The following is a 26,452-nucleotide window of genomic DNA, read 5'->3' as shown; positions in this document are numbered from 1 at the left end:
TTTGCTTATATCTCTATGTCCTGAAACTCCAACTTGTACTTCCAACCACACAGAATTGCTGTTGTTCCCCACACTTCCCTGCCAGCTCTACTATTCCTCACCCCCACAGCTGAGGCCCCACCTGCTCCTGGAGGTCTCCTCTACTCCCCCATTCCCATGCGCTTCCCCCGACCCTGCCCCCAGCATCATTTGTGCACCTCTCTCAACACTGGGCATATTCTCACGATTCCCCACTGGCCTGTTGGTCCCCTCATCTGGCTGGGAACTGCACTGCCTTCACCTCTGTCCACTCAGTAGCTGTTTGTTAAGCTGAGCTCAACTAACACTCACTAACACAGTCGAAATTAATACCACCACTGCACTGCCCTTGGACTCAGCTCCCTGCCTAACCCATCCCTGTCTCGTGCCTTCACTTCCTCAAGATTCAAAATTCTTTGCAGGAAGATCCAGTTAGCTGAATCTAGATCACAGACCCATGCCCCAGCCTCCGGGGGGTGGGCAGGGATTGGGGGTAGAAAAGGGTTAGCCAATCCCTACACATTCTGAGGCTGGAGGCAGAGCCCTGTCCAAAAAATAACAAATAATCTAATCTGTACTTCAAACTGCAAGAGCATGAAAAGTATAGAAGGCTCTCTAATTTCTTCTCTCCCTAAAAATGTTTCACTTGCTCCTCTTGCTTCCCTCATGAACTCTTTGGGCCACTTCAGCTCAAATAGAGCCAATATATAGAGGGATTACATTTACAAAGATTATTGAAAAATGACAAAAACGTACCCATCCCAGGCATTCGGGGCCAGACTCGTGTCGGAAGATGTGCCCACTGCCTGTGGCAATAGACCTCAAGCGCTTCTAGCTCATGCATGAATTCTCAGCCTTCTTTGCGGCCACTCTTAGCTCACCTTCAATTATCCACAACTCAAGTCAACTATGTGTTAGACCAAGAAATCCAGGGGCAGAAGATGATGATGAGGAGGAGGAGAACAATGATAACAGCAACACTAATATCTAGCAACAATATCTGATGAGCACTTTTTCTCCGAGCATGACTCTAAAGGCTTCATGCTATTTAATCCTCACAATATCCCCATGAAAGCAATACTATTTTTATGCTCAATTTAAAGATGAGGAAATAGGAATCGTCAGAGGTTTTCTACTGAAAATGCCCAAGGTCACACAGCTAGCGAGTGGTGAAGTAAAGATCTAGTTCTAACCCCCGTGCCACCCTGCCTTTTGAGAGCAGCTGCCTATGAGGCAGGGAATTCAAATGCGATGCCAAACATAACTCACTATTGGGGATACTTTTTCTTCCCCAGGGCCACCAAGAAGACAGTGAGTCTCACATAGTCTTGAAAACTTGGGGAAGCACCTCTCTGGTCTTCAACCTACCACTAAGATTCGCATTGCCCAAGTTGTCTGTTTAAAATGGGTGGTGTCACATTTTACTGTCTATATAGGGTGCAGTGTTTGTTAGCTGCTGCTCCCAAAATCATATCCTGAAGGACACAATCACTGACAGCTGTGTATCATCCCCTGGAGGCCTTGACATGAAGGTGAGGAGCCATTTCACCATGCGCGGACCTCACCATCACCTTCTTCTCCTCCACCTCCAGGAGTCACCCCAAGCACCAAGCACTGCTTCCACCTCCTCCTCCTCAGGCAGAACTAAGCTTGAGCCCCTAGGGTGGAAGGGCTGTCTTCTGGGTACCAGGTATAGCAGTCACTCTAGGCATCTGCTGCTAACCCCAGAACTCACCTTTCTGGGGATGCCAACGGCTTCTGCCTACAAGCTCCTGAGCCTCTGCTTAAGGGATTTTACAGTAACAGGGGTGCTCTTGGCTCACTGTGCAAGCCAGACGTGCCTGGAAGTTAATGACCTGGAAGCAACCTCACTCCATGACTTGAGGATAAATGCGTCAGCTCCTGGCCCCGATGGTGGAAGCACACAGGGAGCACGTTTCACGCAATCTCCCAGACATCCAAGTGGGATGGAGCCTGAGGTGCTCTCAGCAGTAACCCGCTGCTTAGCACAGCCTGTGTTAGCTGCCCTCCATGCCTAATCTCACTTCTCCACTTCACTACTTCCCAGATTGCCCCCCAAACTCTTGACCTGAGGTCTGCTTCAGGGAACCCCAACCTAGGAGCCCTGGTAGCTTCAGTTCTGGGCTCTGAAACCCAAAAGCTATCAACATCTCCAGAGGCAAAGGAGTCCAGATCCAGTCTGCCCTTATCTGTTAAAAAAGAAAAGAGAAGAGAGAAAAATGACTTTTTCCTCCTCCTGGAGTCTCTTCCACAAAGAGGATAAGAGAAACGAACAATACAATACATTTTACCACCATAAAACAATTATTTACTGAGCACCTGCTGGGAGGCCAGCCTGGCCCACAGCCATCTGGGGGATAAAGAAGAAATATGAGAAGGTGCTGATGGCCCAGATCTCAGGAGAAGAAAATCAACATTCTTGGTGTGGGAATGAGCCGTAGTGGAGCACCTAGTCTGGGGCACATGTTCTATATTCACATCCTCAGGCATTTGTTGGGAAAATTAGGGTTCAAGGGAATGCAGTGACTTGCTCAAGCTGAAGGTCACGTGATCCAACCCTGGTGTGACCGCGCATTGGCCAGCAGGATCTCTTGCCCTGATATAGGGGGCTCTGGATAACAAGGAGGGGACTTTGGCAGTAGTTGGCCCTACATTTGACAGGACGCAAACAGGACATCTCTAGGGCTGAGTTTTCAAAAACATGTACTTCAGCTCCACCCAGCCCTTCTAGGGAAGGTGCATTTCAGAGAAGCTACAGCGAACACTCACACAATGGGTTAATAACAGTGTGGCAAACACCAAATTAGTTGCCCACCTGAGTATAGTGCAGTCCATATGGGGGCCCTGGAGAGCAGTGACAATCGGCGGATTCCCTCCCTGTATTCAAGTCAGCAGGGGTCAAAGTCACTGAGATTGAGGACCCAAAGTTCTCCCAGAGCCATGAGTGGTGGCTTCACCTTATTCTGGCCTCCTTGCCTGTAACTTCTATACAGAGAGTTTTGCAGGGCTTGAAGTCATCGCTGAGACAAAGTGGAGGTTGTGTTTGGTAGCGCTGTGAGCACGTTCTCAAAGACAGGGTCTGTTTGGAGCTCTGCTTCCCTGGCTTCCCTCTTCCAGAGGCCAAGAGCTTGCAAACACTGCAATGTGAACTCTGCATTAAAATTTTATACACTAATATATATTTTACTGAACTTTTTAATAACCCTGGGAGAAATGGCTTTAAATAATTCAATATGGTGTTGGCCCCGAGCTGAACTATGCTACAAGTAACCATGTATAAAATATGACACTGATATTGCATACCTTAATATAATAAATGTTTATCTTGATAATAAGCCATTTAAATTCTAGTAATGTGTGAGTTACAGTTGCTAGGGTGCAGTCTCGTTAAGGTTTTAAATGAGACATCAACAGCAAAAGCAACATAAATGCACATGTTAATCTACTTGCTATTTATAAATGAACCAACTGGACAGTGAATAGCTTATTCATAAATAAAAGCTTTAAATGTCATTTATGAAGCAAGTGAATGACTGGAGGAAGTGCTGCCAGTAATGTATGTTTTTCTCAGAGCTACCTTTGGGATTTTATAGAAAGTCCAGCATAAGTACAGAGGTCACTCTCCCCACCCAACAAGGAGGCCATTGTCAGAGAACAGAGCCACTGACGCATAGTAGCTGTTCAATAAATTCTTACTGGAAGACTTTAAATGGCTGCTTCAGGAAGAATTTAAGAATTTGAGTAGTTTCCAAACCTGGCTATGAATCAAAATTACCTGGACATTGTGTTAAAAATACGGATCTCGAAGCCCTGCCCAGATAGAGTTAGAATTTTCAGATTTTCAGCCTAGGAATGTCTCCTCAAGCCTACAGTCAATTTACCTTTCAATACTACAGAGTTTTTTGTTTTGTTTTATTGTTGTTTGTGGAGAGGGGTGGTTGTTTGTTTGTTTGTTTGTTTGTTTGTTTTTAAAGGCAAGGTCCCACTATGTTACCCAGGCTGAACTCAAACTCCTTGGCTCAAGCAGTTCTCCCCCAACCTCAGCTTCCCGAGAGGCTGGGATTACAGCCACTGCACTCAGCTCTACAAGATTTTTAGGCAGAGAATCTTAAAGTTGGAAGAAACCCTGGTGACTACCTAATCCAACTTCTAAAATCATGTAGCAGGTTTGTGGGCAAGCTAGGACCCATCTGCCGTCTCATCCGGTACCAACGTCCCAACATTCTTTTCACTAGGCCTGTGTCTCCAAACCAGGGCGTGTGTTCACTAGGTGGATTAGTCAGGACTCTTAAAAGTTACAAGTGAAAATAACCTAAGGCAAATCAATTTAACCAAAAAATTACATGGCTTTAGGTACAGCTGGATCCTGGGATTAAAATGATGTCATTGGGGTTTACCCCTTTCCACCCTCAGCTCTGCTTTCCTTTGGGTTGGTTCATTCCCAGGCAGTTTTCTCTACTAGCGACCTTGAAACCTCTGGGCTACATCTCAGTGGTTTACCCATCCAAGCTGAGACAGGCCTTCTCTGTTGAGAGAGCAGCAGCAGACACCCCAGGGCTGATGCTCACGGGGTGGTCTGCTCGGGCCACATACTCATTTCTTTCTTTCTTTTTTTTTTTTTTTGAGGTGGAGTCTTGCTCTGTCGCCCAGGACAGAGTGCAGTGGCACCATCTCGGCTCACTCCAACCTCTGCCTCCTGGGCTTAAACTATTCTCCTGCCTCATCCTCCCCAGTAGTTGGGGATTACAGACGCATGGGGTTTTGCCATGTTTGCCAGGCTGGTCTCAAACTCCTGACCTCAGGTGATCTGCTGGGATTACAGGCGTGAGCCACCGCGCCAAGCCCACATGTAAATTCCTGAAGCATTGCACTCAGAGGAATGTAAACTGAGTTATGGGTGCACCTGAAACAGGGCAGGTCCGGCTATGGGCAGAGAGTGCGGAGGCTTAGTTCCCCTGGAGAGAAATTGAGTCCCTGGTACCAGAAAGGAAATGGAGGCAGGGCAGGAAAAGCAACAGTACAGCCACTGAGCTGGCCACATGCGGGCTGACAGGCATTTTCTGCAGCTCCGTCTCACTCACAGAAAGTAACTTAACACATCAATGTTAGGTTAAAACAGGCCCAGAAGTAGAGTGCAAAAATTCTCATGAATTTTTAAGAGGAAATGGGTAATTTCAAAGAGCCTGCAAGCTCACAGCAGGCGGTGCCGACTCACCCTAGACTCTCAGGGGCCTGGGGCGGGAGCGCAGTAGGCACACTCACTGGAGGAGTCTGGGAAGCCTGAACGCAGGCTCTGGCCCCAAAATGATCTGCTGTTTGAATTACTCATTGTTTGTTCGCTTGATAAATCGAATATCTCTCCACCGGTTGTAATTCCCTCATGGTAGGGCCTGTTCCCTTACCCCTCCATGATCTTCCCTTGTGTAGAAGGACCTGAAGGTCCCACTCCCCACTCCAGCCTCAGACACTTTGCCAAGGTTGGGTCCCACTGGAGGGCAGACATGGGGTAGTCCATGTGCTCTAAGCCCGAGCGAGGGAGAGCTTCAGACTGAAGTAGGTCTAGCCCTGGCACTGCCAGACAGGCCAAGCAGTCACCCCTGGATCCCTTTTCTCTGACATTGGCAGCTGGGCTGGAGGATATGGGCACAAGTCCATCCATTTGTCCCACTGAGTAATCCTGTTCCTGGCCACTATGATAGAGATCGGTATGAGCATCTTTGACCTCAAGGTGCCCCTAGTCTAAGTAGAGAGTGGGGCAGGATCTTGAACATCAGGACACCATGTGTGGTTGTGCAGGTTGAGCACTGCACAAATGCCCCAGCTGAGAAGGCCCGTCAACATTCACTTGCTTATCTGTGAACTCTGGCACAGGGCTATCTGCCCATAGGAAGAGACACAAAACCACCATGTGGGCTAAATGGCAGCCCTAAGGATGTCATGTTCCTAAGACCAGAGTCAGGTCTGAGGAAGAAGCTGGGAAGCAGAGCCGCGGGGGTATAAGGCCCCAGTCCCAGTACTGGATCGCCAAATCCAGCAACGGGGAGAGGAGGGCGCAACTGTATGTCAATGAAAAGAGCAGAAACCTTAGAAGCCAGAAATAGCCTAGAAGCCAAGAGAGACAATGAGAAGTCAGAGGAAGTAGGCAGGTTGGGGGAGAGCTCGAAGAATCTGTGTATGAACTGCATATTTACCTCTTATCCATTCCCTGCCCTGCTCAGCGTTGCAGGTAACTGCCTTCCCCAGGCCCTCTAGTTCTCTGACTTCTGGGTAAAGTTATGTGCAAAATCTCTCATTACTGTTCCAGCTCTGGCTACGTGTTGTTCCCTTCATCCAGAATATCCTTTTCCACTAGCCTGACTTTTTCAGAATGCAACTTAGGTACCACCTTCTCTAGGGAAGTATTTCTACCCACACAGACTGAATTGTACACATTTTCTTCTAGTGCAACAGCCTCCCGTGCTTCCCTGTTATAACACCACGTTGTATTCTTCATCCGCTGATATAATCTGTTCCCACTGCACCTTCCATGAGCTCTGAACTTCCAGAAGGCAGGGTGTCATCTCCCACCTCTGCATCCCCAATATCTAGCACAGAGGAAGGGGTCCAATAAATGTTGATTGGATGCTTACACTTTATCAAGGGATTTGCACATGTTTTCTCACTGAATAATCAAATAACCTGGTATGTCAGAAGCTCTCGTTATCATTCGCACTTCGCAGATGAGTCTAAGTGACTTTCCCAAAGTTGCCCTATTAAAAGGTGGTTCTTGGCCAGGCACGGTGCCTCACACCTGTAATCCCAGCACTTTGGGAGGACGAGGTGGGTGGATCACCTGAGGTCAGGAGTTTGAGACCAGCCTGGCCAACCTGGTGAAACCCGATCTCTACTAAAAATACAAAAATTAGCCGGGCATGGTGGCAGGTACCTGTAATCCCAACTACCCAGGAGGCTGAGGCAGGAGAATCACTGGAAACTGGGAGACGGAGATTGCAGTGAGCAGAGATTATGCCATTGCACTCCAGCCTGGGTCAGAGAGTGAGACTCCACCTCAAAAAAAAAAAAAAAGGTTATTGAATCCAAATCCCCCAAAAAAGTGGTTCTTGAACCCAAATCCCCTTTCCTTGTGCTCAGCTCTTCCCAGCTCTTGAACAGCTTCTCCTATTTGAATGTTTTTCTAGGAGTCTTAGCACAATCCCCGCTCTCCCAAGGTGGGTATCATCATTGCTAACCTCAGCCTGGAGATCTATGAGTTTTCTGGAGTCAGAATATGACCCGGTTCAAATCTCTGCTCTGCTCTTTGCTGTGTAACCTTAGGGAAGTTGCTTAATCTCTCCAAACTTTAGCTTCTTTATCTGTAAAATGTGTTTGAAAGAGTCTCTACCTTGTAAAGTTGTGTGAAACTTAAGTAAGACAAGATATGCAAAGTCTTAGCATACTACCTGGACCATAGGAAGAATTTTAAAATGTCAGCTAGTAATAATACAGGAAGTTGATCAGATTATGTATTCTAACTCACTGCTTCTTAAACCTCCATGTGCCTGTGAATACATTGGGGGTTTCCTTAAAATGCAGAATCTTATGTAGAAGGTCTGGTGTAGAGCCCCAGGTGTGCATTTCCAAGAAGCTCCTGAGTAACGCTTGTGCTCTGCCCCCGCACAGCCAGCACATATGCTCCACCCATAGAAGGGCCCGCAATTCCTTTCTGACCTTAATAGTGGCCTTTTATCCCTGGTGGCCCACCTGGTCACTTCTCTCCGGCCTCGCTTCATCAAGCTTAATAGGGGCTTCATCCTAGGCCCCCATGCCGCAAGGTTTTTTAAGGAGGGAGTGTGAACTGCAGCAGATTTCTAAGGGAAGCATGTCTGCCAATACAGTTTAGATTCTAGGAACTGCCTGTGAATGGAGTGTGTCGAATAGCCCTCATCACATCCAGTGTGATGACCAAAAAGCTCCTTTTGTTGGGTTTTTTTAGCATATGCACACTTTTTTTTTTTAAGTCAGAGAGCACAGAAGAAATTATAAAAGAAGGCCTCAGCTATCACCCTCCCTCCCCACCAGCTCCCAGTGGGGCTACTCTGGACCCTTCCAGCTGCTTCTGCCAGTGTTTCCCTCCATGTCTCCAGATAATATGATTTTAACATACTTTCTAGACTTCATGATTTTAGGAATTATCTCTTAGTGCATATGATTAAACACAGGGTAAGCAGGAAACTGTTTTAAATTCCTCATTGGACGCCTTTGTAAGTGTAAATATTACCTTTATATTTCTGCTCCTAGGCACACCATGGCTCCAGAGTATCACTTGAGTCTCCTTTGGCAAGCTAAGGATATATATATATATATATATATATATTTTTTTTTTTTTTTTTTGAGGTGAAGCTTCACTCTTGTTGCCTGGGCTGGAGTGCAATGGCACAATCTCGGTTCACTGAAACCTTTACCTCCCAGGTTCAAGTGATTCTCCTGCCTCAGCCTCCTGAGTAGCTGGGATTACAGGCACCTGCCACTATGCCCGATAATTTTTGTACTTTCAGTAGAGACAGGTTTCACCATGTTGGCCAGGCTGGTCTGGAACTCCTGATCTCAGGTGATCCACCCACCTTGGCCTCCCAAAGTGCTGGGATTACGGGTGTGAGCCACCGCACCCGGCCAGCAAGCTACCGGCCTCTTTGTTGGGCAGGGAGAGTGACCTCTGTCCTGATGCTGGACTTTCTATAAAATCCCAAAGGTAGCTCAGAGAAACAATCAAATAACCTGGCATGGCAGAAACTGTCATTATCATTCTCACTTCACAGATGAGTCTAAGCGAATGACTTCCTATATTAACTCCTCTCCCTACTCTCCCTACTCCTTCCTATCAACTCAAGGCAGCTTTACATTAAGTTGTTTCTTTTCGTTTCCTTCTTTTTTTTTTTTTTTTTTGAGACAGGGTCTCACTCTGTCACCCAGGCTGGAGTACAGTGGTGCGATCTTGGCTCACTGCAAACTCTGCCCCCTGGGTTCAAGCGATTCTCCTGCCTCAGCCTCCCGAGTAGCTGGGATTACAGGCACGCGCCACCATGCCCTGCTAATTTTTGTATATTTAGAACAGATGGGGTTTCACCATGTTGGCCAGGTTGGTCTCAACTCCTGATCTCATGTGATCTGCCCCCGCCCCCAGCCTCCCAAACTGCCGAGGCACAGGTGTAAGCCACTGCACCCAGCCTTACATTATGTTTTCAAGATTGACATTCTGTTCCACAACTACAAGTAAGGTTTATGCTCTTTGTTTACAGGCTGAATCTAACAATTGAAAATCAAGAAGCAAGGTTTACATCATTATGACTAGGCAAATATTGATGGCAGTTCAGCCAGTGCGGTAAAGTACTATGAGCACGCTGCTTTTCTTGCTAACTTTTAGTTTGTCCTGAAGTTTCTATTTGTCTTTCTTTGCTCTTATCCTATTTGCTTATATCACATCCTCACTTTTTTCAAACTTTCCGTCATATCAGACATTCTAAGAAGCAAGGAATTGTACTAAAAACTTTAATCACCATCCAACCCAATTTAATTCCATTTATGGGGATCATTTCTAGCAGAGAGCAGAGCAATCAGAATAGACAGAGCACTCGTCACCAAAGCACCAAGGCAGGGTGCCAGAAGCCCCTTGCTGTGCCACCCATGAACTTCTCAGAGTCCAGATCATGGCAAGGTCCAGGAGGCCCTGGGAAGAGGATGGCCAATGGAAGAAGGGCAGCTCGTGTTGGCTGCTATTTACAAACCCACTCAGAAGTACTTAAACTGGCACATCCTGGCTACCCATCGGGCCTGCTAACAGGTCAGTTTCCCCAAGCCCTCCCCTCATTTCCGTGTAAACTTGCTGCATTCTGACTTGCTATCCAGCCCCCTTCCCCACCCTGCTGTGCTGCGAGGGATCCCCTGTGTCCTAGACCCCATGTCTTCTTTCTTGGTTTATCCCTTTTGTTTTGCTAAATATAAGACTCAGTTTTACCATTTTATATTCAATTCAGAGGATGAACGAACATATTTAACCGCCAACTAATTAAAAAACTTTAATCACTGGGCATCTTGTTACAAAGTTACACAAAGATTCTGATATTTGAAAACCTCATTTTTGTAAAGTTATCACCAGTGACATCTTGTAGTTGAAAAAGTGCTGTTTTGAAATTGCCTCAAAGCCAAAAAACAAGAGAGGAGGCCACAGGGGGCCATCCACGGTGTGGAATTCCCATCCTCCTCTCAGGATGCTTCACGCACCAGGGTGATGCAGGAGTATACAATACATCAGCGACATCATTATCAACCTAGGTATTAAATACCAAGGGATGATTAATTGTGTTCTTGTGATTAGTTAAAAATTAAATGCAAATGGAAGTTCTAAAATTGTGCCCCTGGATCTTTCACAAGACCTGAGGTGCCCAGATCCTACTTCTGGATCTTTCACAAGACCTGAGGTGCCCAGATCCTACTTCTGGATCTTTCACAAGAACGGAGGTGCCCAGATCCTACTTCTGGATCTTTCACAAGAACGGAGGTGCCCAGATCCTACTTCTGGTACCACTGCTTTATTCAACACACAATTACTGAGTGTTTCTCATGCCCCTGTCTCCTGTTCTCTGGGAGCTCACTATTTAGAAGGGGGCACAGACAAAAGAAGACACCATGTTACCAAGAGTGATCAGTAACGTGATAGAGGGAAGCACAAATGACTGTGAGAACACTACCGAGGGACCTCATTCAGAGGAAGCAAAGTCTAATCAATTGCTTAGATAGATGTACAGACAAGTGGGTGGATTGGTAGATGGATGGATGCATGGATGGATAGGTAGGTGGGTGGGTGAATGAGTGGGTAGATAAGTGGGTGGATGGGTGCATGGATAGACGGGTGGGTGAGTGGATAGTTGGGTGAGTTGGTGCGTGGGTCAATGAATGAATGAATGGATGAGGAAACATCACAGAAGGCAGTGGAGAATCAGGGCTCAATCCTGACTGGAGCAATCAGCCATTCCCTAGACTGTAATGGGTAGAGACAATGTGTGAGTCACCCCCATATTCCAGTGCCTAGCATAAGCCTGACATATAGTAGGCATTCAATAAATGTTTGTCAATTGTATGAATCAACGAGAACTAATGAACACCAGGCAGTTGAGAGAGTTCAGCCAAATGTCTTTCCCTTTCTGGGTTTCAATTTCTTTTTGTGTAAATCAGATATGAAAGCACCCACCACCAGAATTTATATTACTACTGGTGCTGCAAAAGGTAGACTGTCCTTGTGAATCTGCCTTTGAATTCACTGTGTAGCAGGCCTCAGAGAAGTAGCAACTTTTACTTCACCCACTTTAGCACTCTACCCTTTGATCCACGTGCGTTAGCTTCATGCCTAACTATCCCACCGCTGGGACAGGTACTGTTATGACTATGTCCCTTTGACAGATGAGGCTACTGAGGCTTAGAGAGGCTTCAAGAGGAAATATCACAGAAAGCAGCGGAGGAGGAGGGCTCAATCCTAATTGGAGCAATCATCCCTTCCCTAGACTGTAATGGGTAGAGACAAGATGTGTGTCATCCCTGGATTCCAGCGCCTAGCACAGGCCTGACACATGGTAGGCACTAAATAAATGTTTGTCAAATATATGAATCAATGAGAACTAACGAATGCCAGGCAGTTAGTTCTGGTAAGCAACCTTGAAGCTGGACCCACCAATCCTGACTCTGCTGTGTAAGTCTGGACAGATTACTTTACTTCTCTGAACCTCTCAAAGAAGTAAAGATTAAATGAGATACAGCATGTAAAGGTGCCTGGCATGCAGGAGGTAATGAATGGTGGTTCTCTTTGTTGCCCAAGCCAGGAAATTGCAAAGATTGGATTGTGTTCTTTTTACCAAAGCATAATGCTACTGATAATTTTAAGTTAATCAACAAAAAAGATTAAAGTTCTGCTCGGCATATGGCACTTCAATACATGTAGGGAAGATTTCAGAAACACGCTGTAGAACCTGTAACTTTTAGAACAACTCACATAGTGAGCTGCTGTGGCTGTCCCCATTTGCTGCTCCAAGGCCCATTTCTTTTCCCTGCCTGCCCCCTGTTGGTAGATGTGGGGACCACAGGCTCAGCATCTTACCAACAGGCCTTACAGGAGAGCCAGGCTCATGGCCGCCCCACATCGCCCTCTGGTGACCGCTGCTAGCACTTTGCAGAGAAGGAAAGGAGGAGCCCCGTGCGTGCCAAGGAAAAGCATTGAAACTGCACTGGCTGAATCTCACTCCCCTACTCCACCGTCACTGGCTGTGTGACCTTTGGCGTATCACTTAACTTCCCTGCATATTAGTTTCCCTTATTGGGAAAATGGGTAATACACCCACTCAGAGAGTTTTTGTGGTGAATAAGATAACTGAGGTAAAACACCCAGCACAAAGTAGATGCTTCATAAAATGTAACTTCTCTCCTAATAAAATGAAGAATTAAATAGCACAGCATTCAATCATTACAAACTGTCTTACCAGTTTCATAGCAGAGTCAAGTGTCTTGATAGATTGGGCCACAGGGGAGGTCGGTTTAGAGAGCAGGGGGAGATAAGCAAAGGGGATTGCTAGGAAAAATCCAATGCTTGGGTCACAGCACAGGATTGCAGGTGAAGATGCAAGAAGACGGTCAAGACCTAGTCTGTGGGGAGTGGCTGAGATGAGGGGAAGGGAAGGGGTGAGTAAATACAGCACCTTCAACAGAAACCTCCGGATATCCGCACTGGGACTGACAGCATAGCATTCAAGGAAAGCACTCAGCCACAGAGAATAGAGAAAAGCAAGGCAGGATGACAGCCCACCTAGGAGCAACACAAAGCCAAGGGAACCTCCCCGACCCAGGGAAGCAGTGAGTGAATGGCCAACCCCAGGAAACCACACTTCTCCCACATTCTTTGCAACCCTTGGGGCAGGATATCCCCTTGTGAACCCACGTCATCAGGGCCTTCAGCCTGACACATGAAGCCGTGTGGAGTCTCAGCAGAGCAGATGCTCAGCCACATAGGCATGGAGATCCAGGAGCTTTAGATACTCCAGCTCTGGGCTTCATGGCAAAAGTAACCACAACTCTGACAAAGCAGGTTAGACCCCCATATGTACCCCTAGGAAAAAGGCTGAATCCAGGGGGCCAAGCACTAATGGTCGGCATGCCCCACTTTCCCAGTGCCTCACAGGATAAAAACTCCAGCCAGCCACCAGTAGCAGCATTGCGCTTCCCTGGGATGGAGCTTATGGGCGTAGGGGCGGGCTGCCATCTTTGCTGTTTGGGCAACTTAGCCGTTCCAGTCTGTGGGCTTAGGAAAGTCCAAACTGACCAGGGGCAGAAGGGATCCCACAGCACAGCACAGCTGCTCTACCAAAACACGGCCAGGCTGTTCTTTAAGCAAGTCCCCAGTCCGTTCTCCTCGCCAGGCAGGACCTCCCAGCCAGAGCCTCCAGCCGCCCCCTTCAGTGTTCTCTGGCCAACAGAGATTTGAAAACTCCCTGGGACGGAGCTTTCAGAGGGAAGGGCGGGCCGCCACCTTTGCTGTTTGGGTGACTTAGCCATTCCAGCCTGCAGCCTTTGGAGAGCCCGTGCTGGCCGGGACAGAAGTGGTACCCGGCGTACACAGCGGCTCTATGAAAGTGCGGCCACACTGCTTCCTTAAGCAGGCTCCTGATCCCATTCCGCCTCAACGGGCAGAGCCTCCCAACTGGCACCTCCAGCCACCCCTGCCAGTGTTCTCTGGCCAACTGAGATTTGAAGACTCCCTGGGACAGAGTTTCTAGAGGGAGGGCTGGGCCACCATTTTTGCTGTGTAGGTGACTTAGCCATTCCAGCCTCTGGGCTCTCGGGAGCCCCAGGTGACTGTGGGAATAGGCGGTACCCAGCACGGCACAGCCGCTCCATAAAGCACCGCCACACTGCCGCCTTAAGCAGGTCCCTGATGCCCACCTCCTCACTGGGCAGAACCTTCCAATCAGAGCTTCCGGCCACCCTATGGGTGTTCTTTAGCCTGCAGAAATTGGAAAATTCCCTGGGACAGAACTCCCAGAGGGAGAGGTGGGCCACCATCTTTGCTGTTTGGGTGACTTAGGGGTTCCAGCCTTCAGGCTTTGGAGAGTCCAAGCCAGCAGAGGGTGGAAGTAGTACCCCAGCACGGCACAACAGATTCATGAAAACATGGCCAACTGCTTTTTAAGAGGGAGGACAAGTGGAGCCTGCTAGCCAGAGTCTCTAGCCACACTCACCAGTGTTCTCCAGCTGACAGAAGTTTCAAGACTCCTTGGGATGGAGCTCCCAGGAGGAGGGGCAGGCTGCCATCTTTGCTGTTTAGGCAAAAGCCTTTGGGCTTTGGAATGTCTAAGGTGACCAGGGGCTGAAGGGTGCCCCCAGCACAGCACAGCCGCTCTGTGAGAATATGGCCAGACTACTTTTTTAAGCAGGTCCCAATCCCATTCTTTCTGACTGGATGAGACCTATCTGGAGTCTCCAGCCATCTCCTATAGATGCGTTTGGGCCAGCAACAGGTCCATACCTCCTTGGAACAGAACTCCCAGAAGAAGGAGCAAACTGCCATCTATGCTGTTTTGCTACCATCACTGGTGATACCTCCAGGTACTGAAAAATCTGAGGTGACTGTGGACTGGAACAAACCCCCAACATACTGCAGCAGCCCTACAGAAAGGTGGTCAGACTGTTAAGACTAAAAAAATCCATCCGAAGGTCAGTAACCTCAAAGATTGAAGGTAAATGAGCCCACAAAGATGAGAAAGAGTCAGCACAAGACCTCTGAAAACTCAAAAAGCCAAAGTATCCTCTTTCCCCAAAATGACCACATTACCTCTCCAGTAAAAGTTCAGGTGAGGCTGAGATGGCTAAAATGACAGAAGTAGAATTCAGAATATGGATAGGAATAAAGTTCATGGAGCTAAAGGAGTATATTGTAACCCAATGCAAGGAAGCTAAGAATCATGCTAAAATATCGCAGGCGATGACAGACAAAGTAGCCAGTATAGAGAAGGATGTAACTGAACTGATAGAGCTGAAAAACACAATACAAGATCAAAAGCGACAAAGAAGGGCATTACATAATGGTAAAGGGTTCAATTCCACAAGAAGATCTAACTATCCTAAATATATATGCTCTCAACACAGGGGCACACAGACCCATAAAGATGGTTCTTAGGGATCTTCACAACAGAATATACATTCTTCTCATTGACATGTAGCACTTACTCTAAAATTGATCACATAATGGGAAGTAAAATACTCCTCAGCAAATGCAAAAGAACTGAAATCATAACGAACACTCTCTTGGACCACAGTGCAATCAAATTCAAAATCAAGACTAAGAAATTCACTCAAAACCATACAGTTTCATGGAAGTTGAATAACATGCTCCTGAATGACTTTTTAGTAAATAATGAAATTAAGGCAGAAATCAAGAAGTTCTTTCAAACTGAGAAAAGATACCATATACCAGAATCTCTGGGACACAGCTAAGGGAGTGTTGAGAGGAAAATTTATAGCACTAAATGACCACATCAAAACGTTAGGAAGATCTCAGGTTAACAACCTAACATCATACCTAAAAGAACTAGTGAACAAAAAGCAAACAAATCCCAAAGTTAGCAGAAGTAATAACCCACATCAGAGCTGCACTGAAGGAGAGAGAGACATGAAAAACCACCCAAATGATCAATGAATCCAGGAGCCAGGTTTTGTTTTTTTGAAAAAAAAATTAATAAAGTGATAAACCACTAGCTAGCTAGCCTAGTAAAGAAGAAAAGAGAGAATATTCAAATAAACACAGCCAGAAACAACAAGGGGAATGTTGGCACTGACCCCACAGAAATGCAAACTACCATCAGAGAATGTTATGAACACCTTTATGCATGTAAAGTAGAGTATCTAGAAGAAATGGATAAATTCCTGGACACAAAGCCTTCCTAAGACTGAACCAGGAAGAAAGTGAATCCCTGAATAGATCAATAACAAGTTGTGAAATTGTGGCAGTAAGAAGTAGTCTACCAATCAAAAAAAGTTCAGGACCAGACAGATTCACAGTTCAATTCTGCTAGATATACAAAGAAGAGCTAGTATCATTCCTACTGAAGCTACTCAAAAAAAAAAAAAAAACAACATACACAAATCAATAACTGAGGAGGAGGGACTTCTCCCTAACTCATTCTATGAGGCCAGCATCATAGAATGATACCAAAATCTGGCCAACATACAACAACAACAAAAAGAAAACATCAGGTAAATATCCTAGATGAACATCAATGCAAAAATCTTCAACAAAATACTGGCAAACCAAATCCAGTATCACGTCAAAAAGCTTATCCACCATGATCAAGTAGGCTTCATCCCTGGGATGCAAGGTTGGTTCAACATACACAAATCAATAAATGTGATTCACCACATAAATTGAACCAAAGACAATAACCACATGATTTTTGCAATAGATGAAGAAAAAGATTTTTATAAAATTCAACATTGTGATTCATGTTAAGAACTCTCAAAAAACTAGGTATGGAAGGAACATATCTCAAAATAGTAAGAGCCAGTATGACAAACCCATAGCCAGCATCATATTGAATGGGCAAAGCCTGGAAGCATTTTCCTTGAAAACTGACACAAGACAAGGATGCCCTCTTTTGCCACTCCTATTCAATATAGTATTGGAAGTTCTGGCCAGGGCAATCAGGCAGGAGCAAAAAATGAATGGCATCCAAATAGGAAGAGAGGAAGTCATATTATTGCTGTTTGCAGATGACATGAGTCTATATCTAGAAAAACCCATAGTCTCAGCCCAAATGTTTTATAAGCTGATAAATAACTTCAGCAAAGCCTCAGGAGCAAAATCAATGTGCAAAAATTACTAGCATTCCTATACACCAACAGCAGTCAAGCCAAATCAGGAACAAATTTCCATTCACAATTGCCACAAAAAGAATAAAATACCTAGAAATACAGCTAACTAAGGAGGTAAAAGTTCTCTGCAAAGAGAACCACAAGCCACAGCTCAAAGAAATCATAAAGGACACAAACAAATGGAAAAACATTCCATGCATGGATAGGAAGAATCAATATCATTAAAATGGCTGTACTGCTCAAAGCAATTTATAGATTCAATGCTATTCTTATTAAACTACCCTTGACATTCCTCACAGAACCAGAGAAAACTATTTTAAAATTCGTATGGAACCAAAATGGAGCCTGAAGAGCTAAGGCAATCCTAAGCAAAGAGAACAAAGCTAGAGGCGTCATGCTACCTGACTTCAAACAATACTACAGGGCTCAGTAACCAAAACAGCATGGTTGCATTCACGGCATTTACAACACCAGTAGGTATTTGTATTAGTTATCTATTGCTGTGTAAGGATCACTAAGGTAGTAACTTAAAACAAGCCATGTTCACTATCTCACAGTTTCTGTGGGTCAATAATCTGAGCATGGATTAGCTGAGTCTTCTGTTGTAGACGTTCTCATGAGGCTGCAGTCAAGGTTTTGGCCAGAACTGGAATTTCATCTGAAGGTCTGACTGGGGAAGATCCTACTTCCAACGTCATGTGGTTCTCGGCAGGATTCAGTTCCTTGTGAGTTGCTGGACTGAGAGTCTCAGTTCTTGCTGGCTGTGACCAGAGCCCATCCCCAGTTGATTTCCAGGGCGTTTTCTCCATAGAGTAGCTCACAATATGGCACCTTGCTTCATCTAAGCCATTAAAGGACAAAGTCCGCCAACAAGACAGAAGTTGCTTCTGTGTGACATAATCAGAGAAATGTTGTTTCATTGCCTTGCCATATTTTATTGTTAGAAGCAGGTCGCAGGGCCTGCCCACACTCAAGTGGAGGGGATTACACAGGGTGTGGTGCCAGGAGGTAGGGACTGTTGGGAGTCATTTTAGATCCTATCCACCATGGTGCTAATACTTCCAAAATGTTAAATCCAATGTTGGAAACTGACGCTGGGGTAGAAGAACTGTGAGAATCAAGATTTTTGCAATTCATCTCTTACACAATGTAGAAGTTCTGTGAAATTTACTTTGTTCTTTTCTCAACTTCCCTCTGATGCTTTGTGGCTAGCTGGTTCGTGTGCCTGCATAGGCTGCCCCAAGTTTTAAGGATTCAACCAAGAAAGATGACCCACACAGAGTCCTGGCCATCCAAGACTCTACAACCCAAAGATCACCATTCAGAGTTTATTCCTTACCCACCAGGACCTCCAGTGTTGGAGAGTTGCAGCTTTCCTTGTTCCACGCTGGAAATGGTATTCTTATTGAATGGGCATTTTGCATTTATGAGGCCTTGTTGCTAGCCAGGTTAATAATGCATCCAAAGGAAAAAAAAACACTGTGCAGTCGGATGGATCTTATTAATATGATTCAATTTTAAAAGGGCTATTACTTCAGAGTCATAATGTCTGGGATGCTGTTAAAGAATTCTTTTTTTTTAATGAGTCACCATGACAACAGAGAGACACCCCATCCCCCAGCCTGAATCAATTACAGATTTGCCTGTGTAGGGGATTAGAATGCCTTCAACTTACTGGGAATTATTCTTTGCTGCATTTGGCAAAAGCCCTGGCGTCTTGTCCAGAGTAAGCTGGAGTCCCAATCCATCAATATTCACTGATGAAGCATCACTGTTCATTAACAGGAACTCAGTCAGCAGGCATTTATTGATCACCAGGCATGTGAAGGCACTCTGGGGCATTCGGGGACATGGCCATCTGAGAAGCTGACAGGCCCGCTGTGGTGACAAGTCACAGCTACTCAAGGCAGTAGGAGCCCAAGACCTGCACAAAGGTCCCTTGTGAAGAACCATGACATCATGACATGCAGGCATCACAGTCCTGATCTGTGAGGGAGGGCTGGACTGATGGGAGGACCAAGACCACATAGAGGAAAATGACCTTCAGCCTTAATTTTATGCAAACCCAACCAACACATTTCGGGTAACCTTGCTCATGTCACTTAACCTCTTTGGCCTTTACTTTTATCTCTTACATGAAAATGGGATTAAGGTTTTCCCTGATGAACTCCTGGAATTACAGGGACCATCAAACAGAAGAAAACAGTGGGCTGGGTAAGGACAATGCTTCATTATCCGTGTAAAGGAATATGGACAGGTAGACCTCAAGGTGGCCGCTGGCATGGGCAGATGGGAGGAGGCAGAGGGCCTTCCCAGCCTGGGGGGGCAAAGAAGTTTGAGCAGGAAGCCCCAGCTGAGCAGGGGCCACAATAAAAGCAGCCTCTGCAGTTGTTCCCAGCCCTGCTTTTTGTGACTGCTCACCCATCAGGAGAAGCACACACAGTGAACCTCCATCCGGTGAGCGGAGAGTGATTCCTGCCAGCTGGGCCATGAGCCACCCCGCCCAGGTATCTCCACCATATGGGGCCCCATTGCCCTGTACCCCCCAGCTACCCCCTAGAACACAAGTGGGTTGCTGGGTTCAAGGGATGAGGTGGGATGGGAATTGTGAGTTACTGAAGTGGGCAAGACCATTGCCTCCAAGTCCTTCCTCAACCTCATTCCTGTCTGTCAGTCACTCTTCCTGTCCTCCCCACTGCTCCTCCCTGCCCCAGACTCCTATTCTACCATCACTTCCATCCCAGCTTCCTAGCCACCCAGCTGCCCTAGCACTTCCTTGCCATTGCTAAGAAGAAAGGTCATCCTGTTGGCATCACCTGTTATTCTCTGCATGATCCTGAGTACTTGTTTTGTGGAGGGCAATGGTTCCCAAACTTGGCTGGCCCCCAGGGCCATCCCCAGAACCCCCTGAACAGGGCAACAACTCCAGCAGGGTGAAGCAACCAGGGGCCCAGGCCACAGACCTTAGGAAGCTCTTGCTTCGGGGTCTTGCAAGCGCAGGGTCTGCTCCTGAGAATGGGGGCTCCTTGAACTTTGCACCCTAGGCTCCTCTCTTACTCCACCTTTGTCTCAGCCCAGCTCCTGAGAAAAAAATTTCTGGGTGTGAGCTTGGAATCTGTACTTCATCCAGTGCCCCTGGAAGCTGTGACCAGTCTAGTCCAGTGCCCAGATCACTGTTTAGTACTCACTGCCCTATAAGAGCACCAGTGGGGCCCGTCCAAGCTCTCCCGGATATTCGGAACAAGGAGAGAGGAGAATGATTAAGGTTTCCAAGAAGAAGTTCCCCAACTTTTGGGACATGATGGACGGCACACAGCCTCTGCCTCCTCCAACCTCAACATGAAGCCCTGGAGGAAGCTGATGGTTTGATGGATGCCAGAGTCTTAAGGCAGCTGACACTTGTGAGGCTCAGGATTCAGTCTCACTTTCTGGAGAAGAAGCGCACCTGCCTCCTCTGCCATCCTCTTGTGCCCACCCCAGGCCACCTGGCCCAGGGAATAGAGCAGCCCAGATACTGTGGTCCTTCTCTAGTCTGCCCATGTTTAAACCTGGGGTAAGAGTCAAACACGCTATCTCTGCAGGGTAGAGCCTCTCCTCTTGTCCACAATTCTGTATGAGGTGACCAAGGAGGGGCCTCCAGGAACCCCCACAGGCTGACTTTGCCCAAAGCCAAGCAGCAGGTCCCACCTCTCTGCGCCCTACTAGGCCCTGGAGGAAGATCCTTGGGGAGCCAGGTGCTGGGAATCCCTTGTTTGCACTTGGCAAGGAACCCAGAGAAGTTGGCTCTCTGATTTGGTGGTGAAGGAAACAGGATCAAGGCTGAGGGTCTCTATACCCCAAATCCTCCCTAAGGGTCTCTTTCTAAGCAAATGAAGCTTCTCTTTCCACAGAGAGAGAACAAGACTGGCACACACTGACAAAAGTTATTTGCTTGGCCAAACTTCAGCCAGCCTTCTGAACCTTCTCCTAAGCGCACCTGTGCACTTCCTTGTCCACTCTTGATATCTGGTGGTTCTTAATATCTGACCACCCTTGATACCTGATGGGCTCCTCATCCTCCACATCCCTCAAGTGATGTCTGGTCACCTCGGCCTGACTTCAGAAAGAATCCTGTTGTCAGCTGAGCCAGCACCCCCTTGCCCCTCATGTTTCCTCGTAGTAATTTTCCATTCACTGACCCCCATCCTGCTCCTTGGCGATCCATTCCCACTTGCCTGTCTGAGTTCAGCGCAATCTCTTTCCCCCACTGCAAAACCCAATTGCAGTGGTCTCTGAATCTATAGCGATGGTCCCAAATAAAGTCTCCTGTACCTTGCTTTAACAGGTTTCACTGAATAATTTTTCCTTTAACAACACCATAGCCTGGAAGAAGAACATGGTGCTTCCCACTTTCATTCAAAAGGACTGGTAACATGGATCCTTTAAAGTCAAAAGTGAGTTTTGACTGGACACAGGGTGAGTATTTGTGAGAAACTGGGAGCCTAAGAAGGGCTGAGACAGTCACCAAGGTCCAGACATGACACTGACTCTCACCTAGGCCAGGAGCCAGCATAGGTGGGGAGGAGTTTGAGATCCTCCTTCCTCCCCAACTCTCTTGGACCCAACAGGGACTTTCGCCAAGAGGAGTGAGAATTAATGGAGGAACGCAAGTATAGTGGATGGCAGGGGGATGGGATTGAGAAGGGAGGCAAGAGTCAGAGGTCAAACCTGGCTCCACCCAGGGAGCCGTGTGATGCTAGGCAGGCTGTTGAACCCTTTGATCATCATTCTCCTTGTCTGTAAAATGGAGTTAATATTCCTAGCAACCCCTCGAGCTTGAATGAGGTGGTGTATGTGAAAATGTTTGGCAAAGGGCCTGGTGCACAGGAGGAGCTCAATAAAGGGCAGTTGTTTTTATGGGTCATTTAGAATTCTTGAGGAAGCCCTGCTCCCGAGAGAGAAGCACAAACAGACATGCTTTGCTTTCGAGCTTCAATTGAGAATCACGGCCTTCAGAATACAGAATGAGAGTCCCATCTGCAAACTATCTTCTGCCTAAGAGGTCAGGCTGTGCAAGAAGCCCGAAGGGCCCAGGACATGGCTCTGCCCCATCTGCCCCTGCTGGAACCATGGAGTTCACATGGTGAAACCCTGTCTCTACTAAAAGTATAAAAATTAGCTGGGGGCAGTGGCAGGCACCTGTAATCTCAGCTACTCAGGAGACTGGGGCAGTAGAATTGCTTGAACTTGGGTAGCAGAGGTTGCAGTTAGCCAAGATCGTGCCACTGCATTCCAGCCTGGGCGATGTAGAGTGAGACTCTGTCTCAAAAAAAAAAAAAAAAAGACATTGGATAATGCAAATAGGAAGACAGTGAAAGAACATCATTAAAGTATAATAATGTGCTCTGTAACAGATGCTGCAGTCAATGATGGATCACATATACAACAGTGGTCCCATAAGATTACAACAGAGCTGAAAAAGTCATATTAGCTAGTGATAGTGTAGTCATTGTAACATCATAGCACAAAATTGCTTAATTTTTTAAATAAAAATTGTATAAAGCCTTCCCATAAAGAAGTTCCAGCTTTAGTGGTGATGCCTATCAAACATTTAAGGAAGAAATAATTCTCATACCACATAAAATTTTCCAGAAGCTGAAATAGGAATGAGCACTTCCGAAGTCATTCTGTGAGGCCAGTGTTACTCTGATACCTGGGCCAAAAAATTACTTTAGAAAAAAAGGAAAACTGTTGATCAATATCATTCGTGACCATAGACATAAACATTCTTTAACCATTCTCAGCAAATCAAATCCGGCAATGTATTAAAAGGATAATGTATCATGACCAAATGGAGTTTAGCCCAGGAATCCAAGGCTTGTTTAGCATTAAAAAACAATCAGTGTAATTTACCATATTAGCAGATAAAAAGAAAATCACATGACTGTCTCAACTAAAAACTGTATGATCCATCTCTCTGTATGCATGAAGAGCAACTGACAGGATCCAACATCTATTACTTATTTAAAAAAAAAACTCTCAGAAAATTAGGAATAGAAGGGAACTTCTCATTTAAAACTTCCTAATTTAAAAGGGGCTTATGAAAAGCCCACGGTTAACATCGTACATGATGGTGAATGGCTCAAAGACCCTCTAAGATCAGGAACAAGGCAGGGATGTCTGATCTTACCACCCCTGATTATACCATTATACGAAGTTTCAGCCAGTGCAATAATAACAAGAAAAAGCAATGAAGGCATCCAGATTGAATAGGAGGAAGTAAAACTGTCTCTATTCACACATGACGTAATCATCTCTTTGGGCAGTCTTAAGGGATCTACAAAAAGCTGCTAGAACTAACAGATTAGTTTAGCAGAATACAAGGTCAATATACAAAACTCAATTTTATTTCTATCTACTACCAATGAACAATTAGAAATAGAAACTTTAAAACAATATCATTTATAACAGCATCAAAAATTTTGAATCCTTAGGTATAAATAAACAAGACGTGCATAAGACCTGTGCAATGAAAACTATAAAACATTGCTGAGAAAAATTAAAGAACACCTGAATAGATATAAAAATATGGTGTACATGTGTCAGAAGATTCAATATTGTTAAGATAGCTAACCTTCCCAAAGTGATCTACAGATTCTATACAATCCCAGCCAAGTCCCCAACAAGGATTTTTTTTTGGTAGAAATTCACAAGCTGATTCTAAAATTTATGTGGAACTGAAAAAGACCTAGAGTCATCAAAACAATTCTGAAAAAGATAAAATTGGAAGACTTATGCTACTTGCCATCAGGGCTTATTATAAAGCTACTGTAATCAAGACAGTTTGATATTGTCATAAGATAAACATTTAGGTCAGTAGAACAGAATAGAGAGTTCAGAACTAGACCCACAGATGCAAATCAATTAATTTTCTACAAAGACATCCAGGCAAATTAATGAGGAAAGGATAATGTTTACACCTGCTGCTAGAACAGTTGAAAATCAAATGTAAAAACTTGACCCTTACCTCATACCCTATATAAAAATTAACTTGAAATAGAACATAGACTTAAATGTCAGAGCCAAAACTGTAAAACTTCTCAAGGAAGTTAGAAGAAAATCTTAGTTGTATTGGGTTTGGCAAAGATTTCTGAAAGAGAACACAAAAATCAAGAACTATAAAAAAAAATCAATGTCGCACTTTATCACAATTTAAAACTTTGTTCTTCAAAACACAGTGTAATGAAAATGAAAAAGACAAACCATAGGCTGGAAGAAAATATTTGCAAAAGTAAATCTGACAGATTTGTGTCTAGAATATATACAGAACACTCACAACTCAATAATAAGGCAAACAACCTAATTAAATAGTCAAAAGATTTGAACAGATGCTTCACCAAGGAAGATACACAGATGGCAAATAAGCACACGAAAAAGATACTCATTATGAAACAATGCAAATCAAATCAAAAACAATATTGCTACCCACCCACCAGAATGGCTAAAGTTAAAATTACTGACCATACCAAGTGTTGGTGAGGATATGGAGCAAAAGGAATTCTCAGCATTACTGATGAGAGTGTAAAATGGTATAAGTAGTCTGGAAAATAGTTTGACAATTTCTTTAAAAGTTAAACATATGCCTACCATGTGACCCAGCCATGCCATTCCTAGATAGTTACACAAAAGCAATGAAAGCATGTGTTGATTGGTCCAAATACTACTACTTGCACACAAATGTTCACAGAAGCTTTCTTTGTGATAACCCAATCTGGAAACAACCCAAATGTCCATCAATGGTGAATCAAAAACAAACTGTGGGACATTCTTACTATGAAAAAATAGCAATGAAACTGAATAAATTATTGATACAAGCATCAGTGTGGCTGAATTTTAAAAATGATTACACTAAGTGAAAAATATCCAGCAAAAATGTATAATATTATATGACTTCATTAATATAAAATTTGAGAAAATGCAAACTACTCCATAGTGATAGAAAGCAGATCCATGGTTTGGACTATAGTGGTGATGGAGAGGACCAAAGTGGGCAAATTGGAGGAATATTCAGAAGAAATGATTAACAGGACTTGGGAAAGGACCAGATATGAAGGATGAGGGAGAGAGAGGTGTTTCCCATGTTTCTAATTTTCAGACTAGGAGAGTTGGCACAGATGTTATTCCCTACAGTAGAAAACACCAGTTAAGTTTTGGACATTGTGGAGTTTTTGGTGCTTTGAGAAGTTCAATGGAATCACTGAGTCAGCAATTGGATATTCTGGTCTGTCACTCAACAGGGAGGCCTGGCCTGAAGGCAAAGTATCTCAGAACCCAACTCAGCCAGTGTTCATGAATATAAGTCGCCTGGATCCACTGAGGGAAGTGGTGAGCCCAAGTAGTTTTGGAATGCAATTTGTGAACAATCCAAACTTGAAAGATAAATTTGTTCCACTCCTCTTTGGAGAACATGGAAATGTTTTGTTTTCTTTTTATTCAGTGGCTTAAAAAACATATACATGGGGCAAAGAACCCAGTGCATTTCAGTGAAAAGAGCCCTGAAGTGTTCAGGGGGGCTGGATTCCAGTCCTGGGTCTCCCACCATCAAATTTTGTAACTGATTTTGGGCAAGTTGATTCTTCTCTGTCTCTTGTTTACTCTGGGCATAAAATTCTACATTGGCAATGACTCACAGCACTTGAAGACTGTTTTCTAGCTTCCAGTCTTTCTCCTTTGGGTCCTAACCAGAAATCTAGGGTATAGCCTGGGCCCCATCTCTCGTGGACCCTGAACTGCAATTGCTGTCTCTCAAGTGGCCATGAGATTGCAGAAAGCTCCGTCAGCTGCTGAATCTCCTCTCATCTCCTTTCTGATGAGCACACCATTGTAAAACAAGAAGTGTGGCCTTTTAGCCCATCTATCCATTCACTCAATTTTTATAAAGTACCCACGTGCCAGGCAGTGTTTTAGATGGAATAGGCAGCCAGAATCCTTGTTGCCTCTTATGACTTCTAAATGTGATTTGTGTGTGTTCATCTAGTATTTGTTTTTTCTTTAGAAACCTTTTAGTTGGACTCAGAGGTTAGAAGGCAAAAATGAATGTTTAGATCTATGATTCAGCAAAAATAACTGCAGTTCTTTGTGATTTTTTGGCTCAAGGTCAAGTTCAGAGCCATTCTTATTTTTATTTGATATGGTTATTTTGTGTTCTGCCCTTCCAGATTTGCCTTTCTAATTAAATTTCACCCAGATAGATGAGAAAATGAGTTTGCCTCCCTAGCTGCTCTCAGGAGGGGGAAGGGACTTGCATAATGAGCCCAATAGGGGTGAGGAGACGGGATTACAGCTGGTAGTAAGTGAAATGAACCATGCATACATAAATAATAGAGAACGGACCACCCTGGAGCTGACCTAGATTGCATTTTTAAAAACTATACACATGTTGGAGAGAGTGCACCATTTCTGCAAGAAGCTAAGAAATGACCTTTAGCTTTTTGCAAGGTATTTATCTCCCTGAGGCCCTGTAGTTGCCAGGAGTGGGGCAGACCTGTGA

The 26,452-nt window shown here is 45.1% G+C and overlaps 1 long non-coding RNA gene across 1 annotated transcript; it reads right to left on the bottom strand.

Annotated features, from left to right (window-relative positions):
• Window positions 1-1,276: 1,276 nt before the first annotated feature.
• LOC116540999 lies at window positions 1,277-17,822 on the bottom strand. The gene is made up of 3 exons (XR_004264682.1): window positions 17,479-17,822; window positions 12,543-12,705; window positions 1,277-3,176 (listed from the first exon to the last, which is right to left on the bottom strand). It is a non-coding gene; the product is annotated as an uncharacterized LOC116540999 (long non-coding RNA).
• Between the last annotated feature and the right edge of the window lie 8,630 nt (window positions 17,823-26,452).

This window comes from Sapajus apella, unplaced genomic scaffold (genome assembly GCF_009761245.1).
Source record: "Sapajus apella isolate SASKATOON/1434 unplaced genomic scaffold, GSC_monkey_1.0 scaffold4, whole genome shotgun sequence".
Taxonomy (NCBI): domain Eukaryota; kingdom Metazoa; phylum Chordata; class Mammalia; order Primates; family Cebidae; genus Sapajus; species Sapajus apella.
This window is presented reverse-complemented; position numbering and strand designations above follow the sequence as displayed.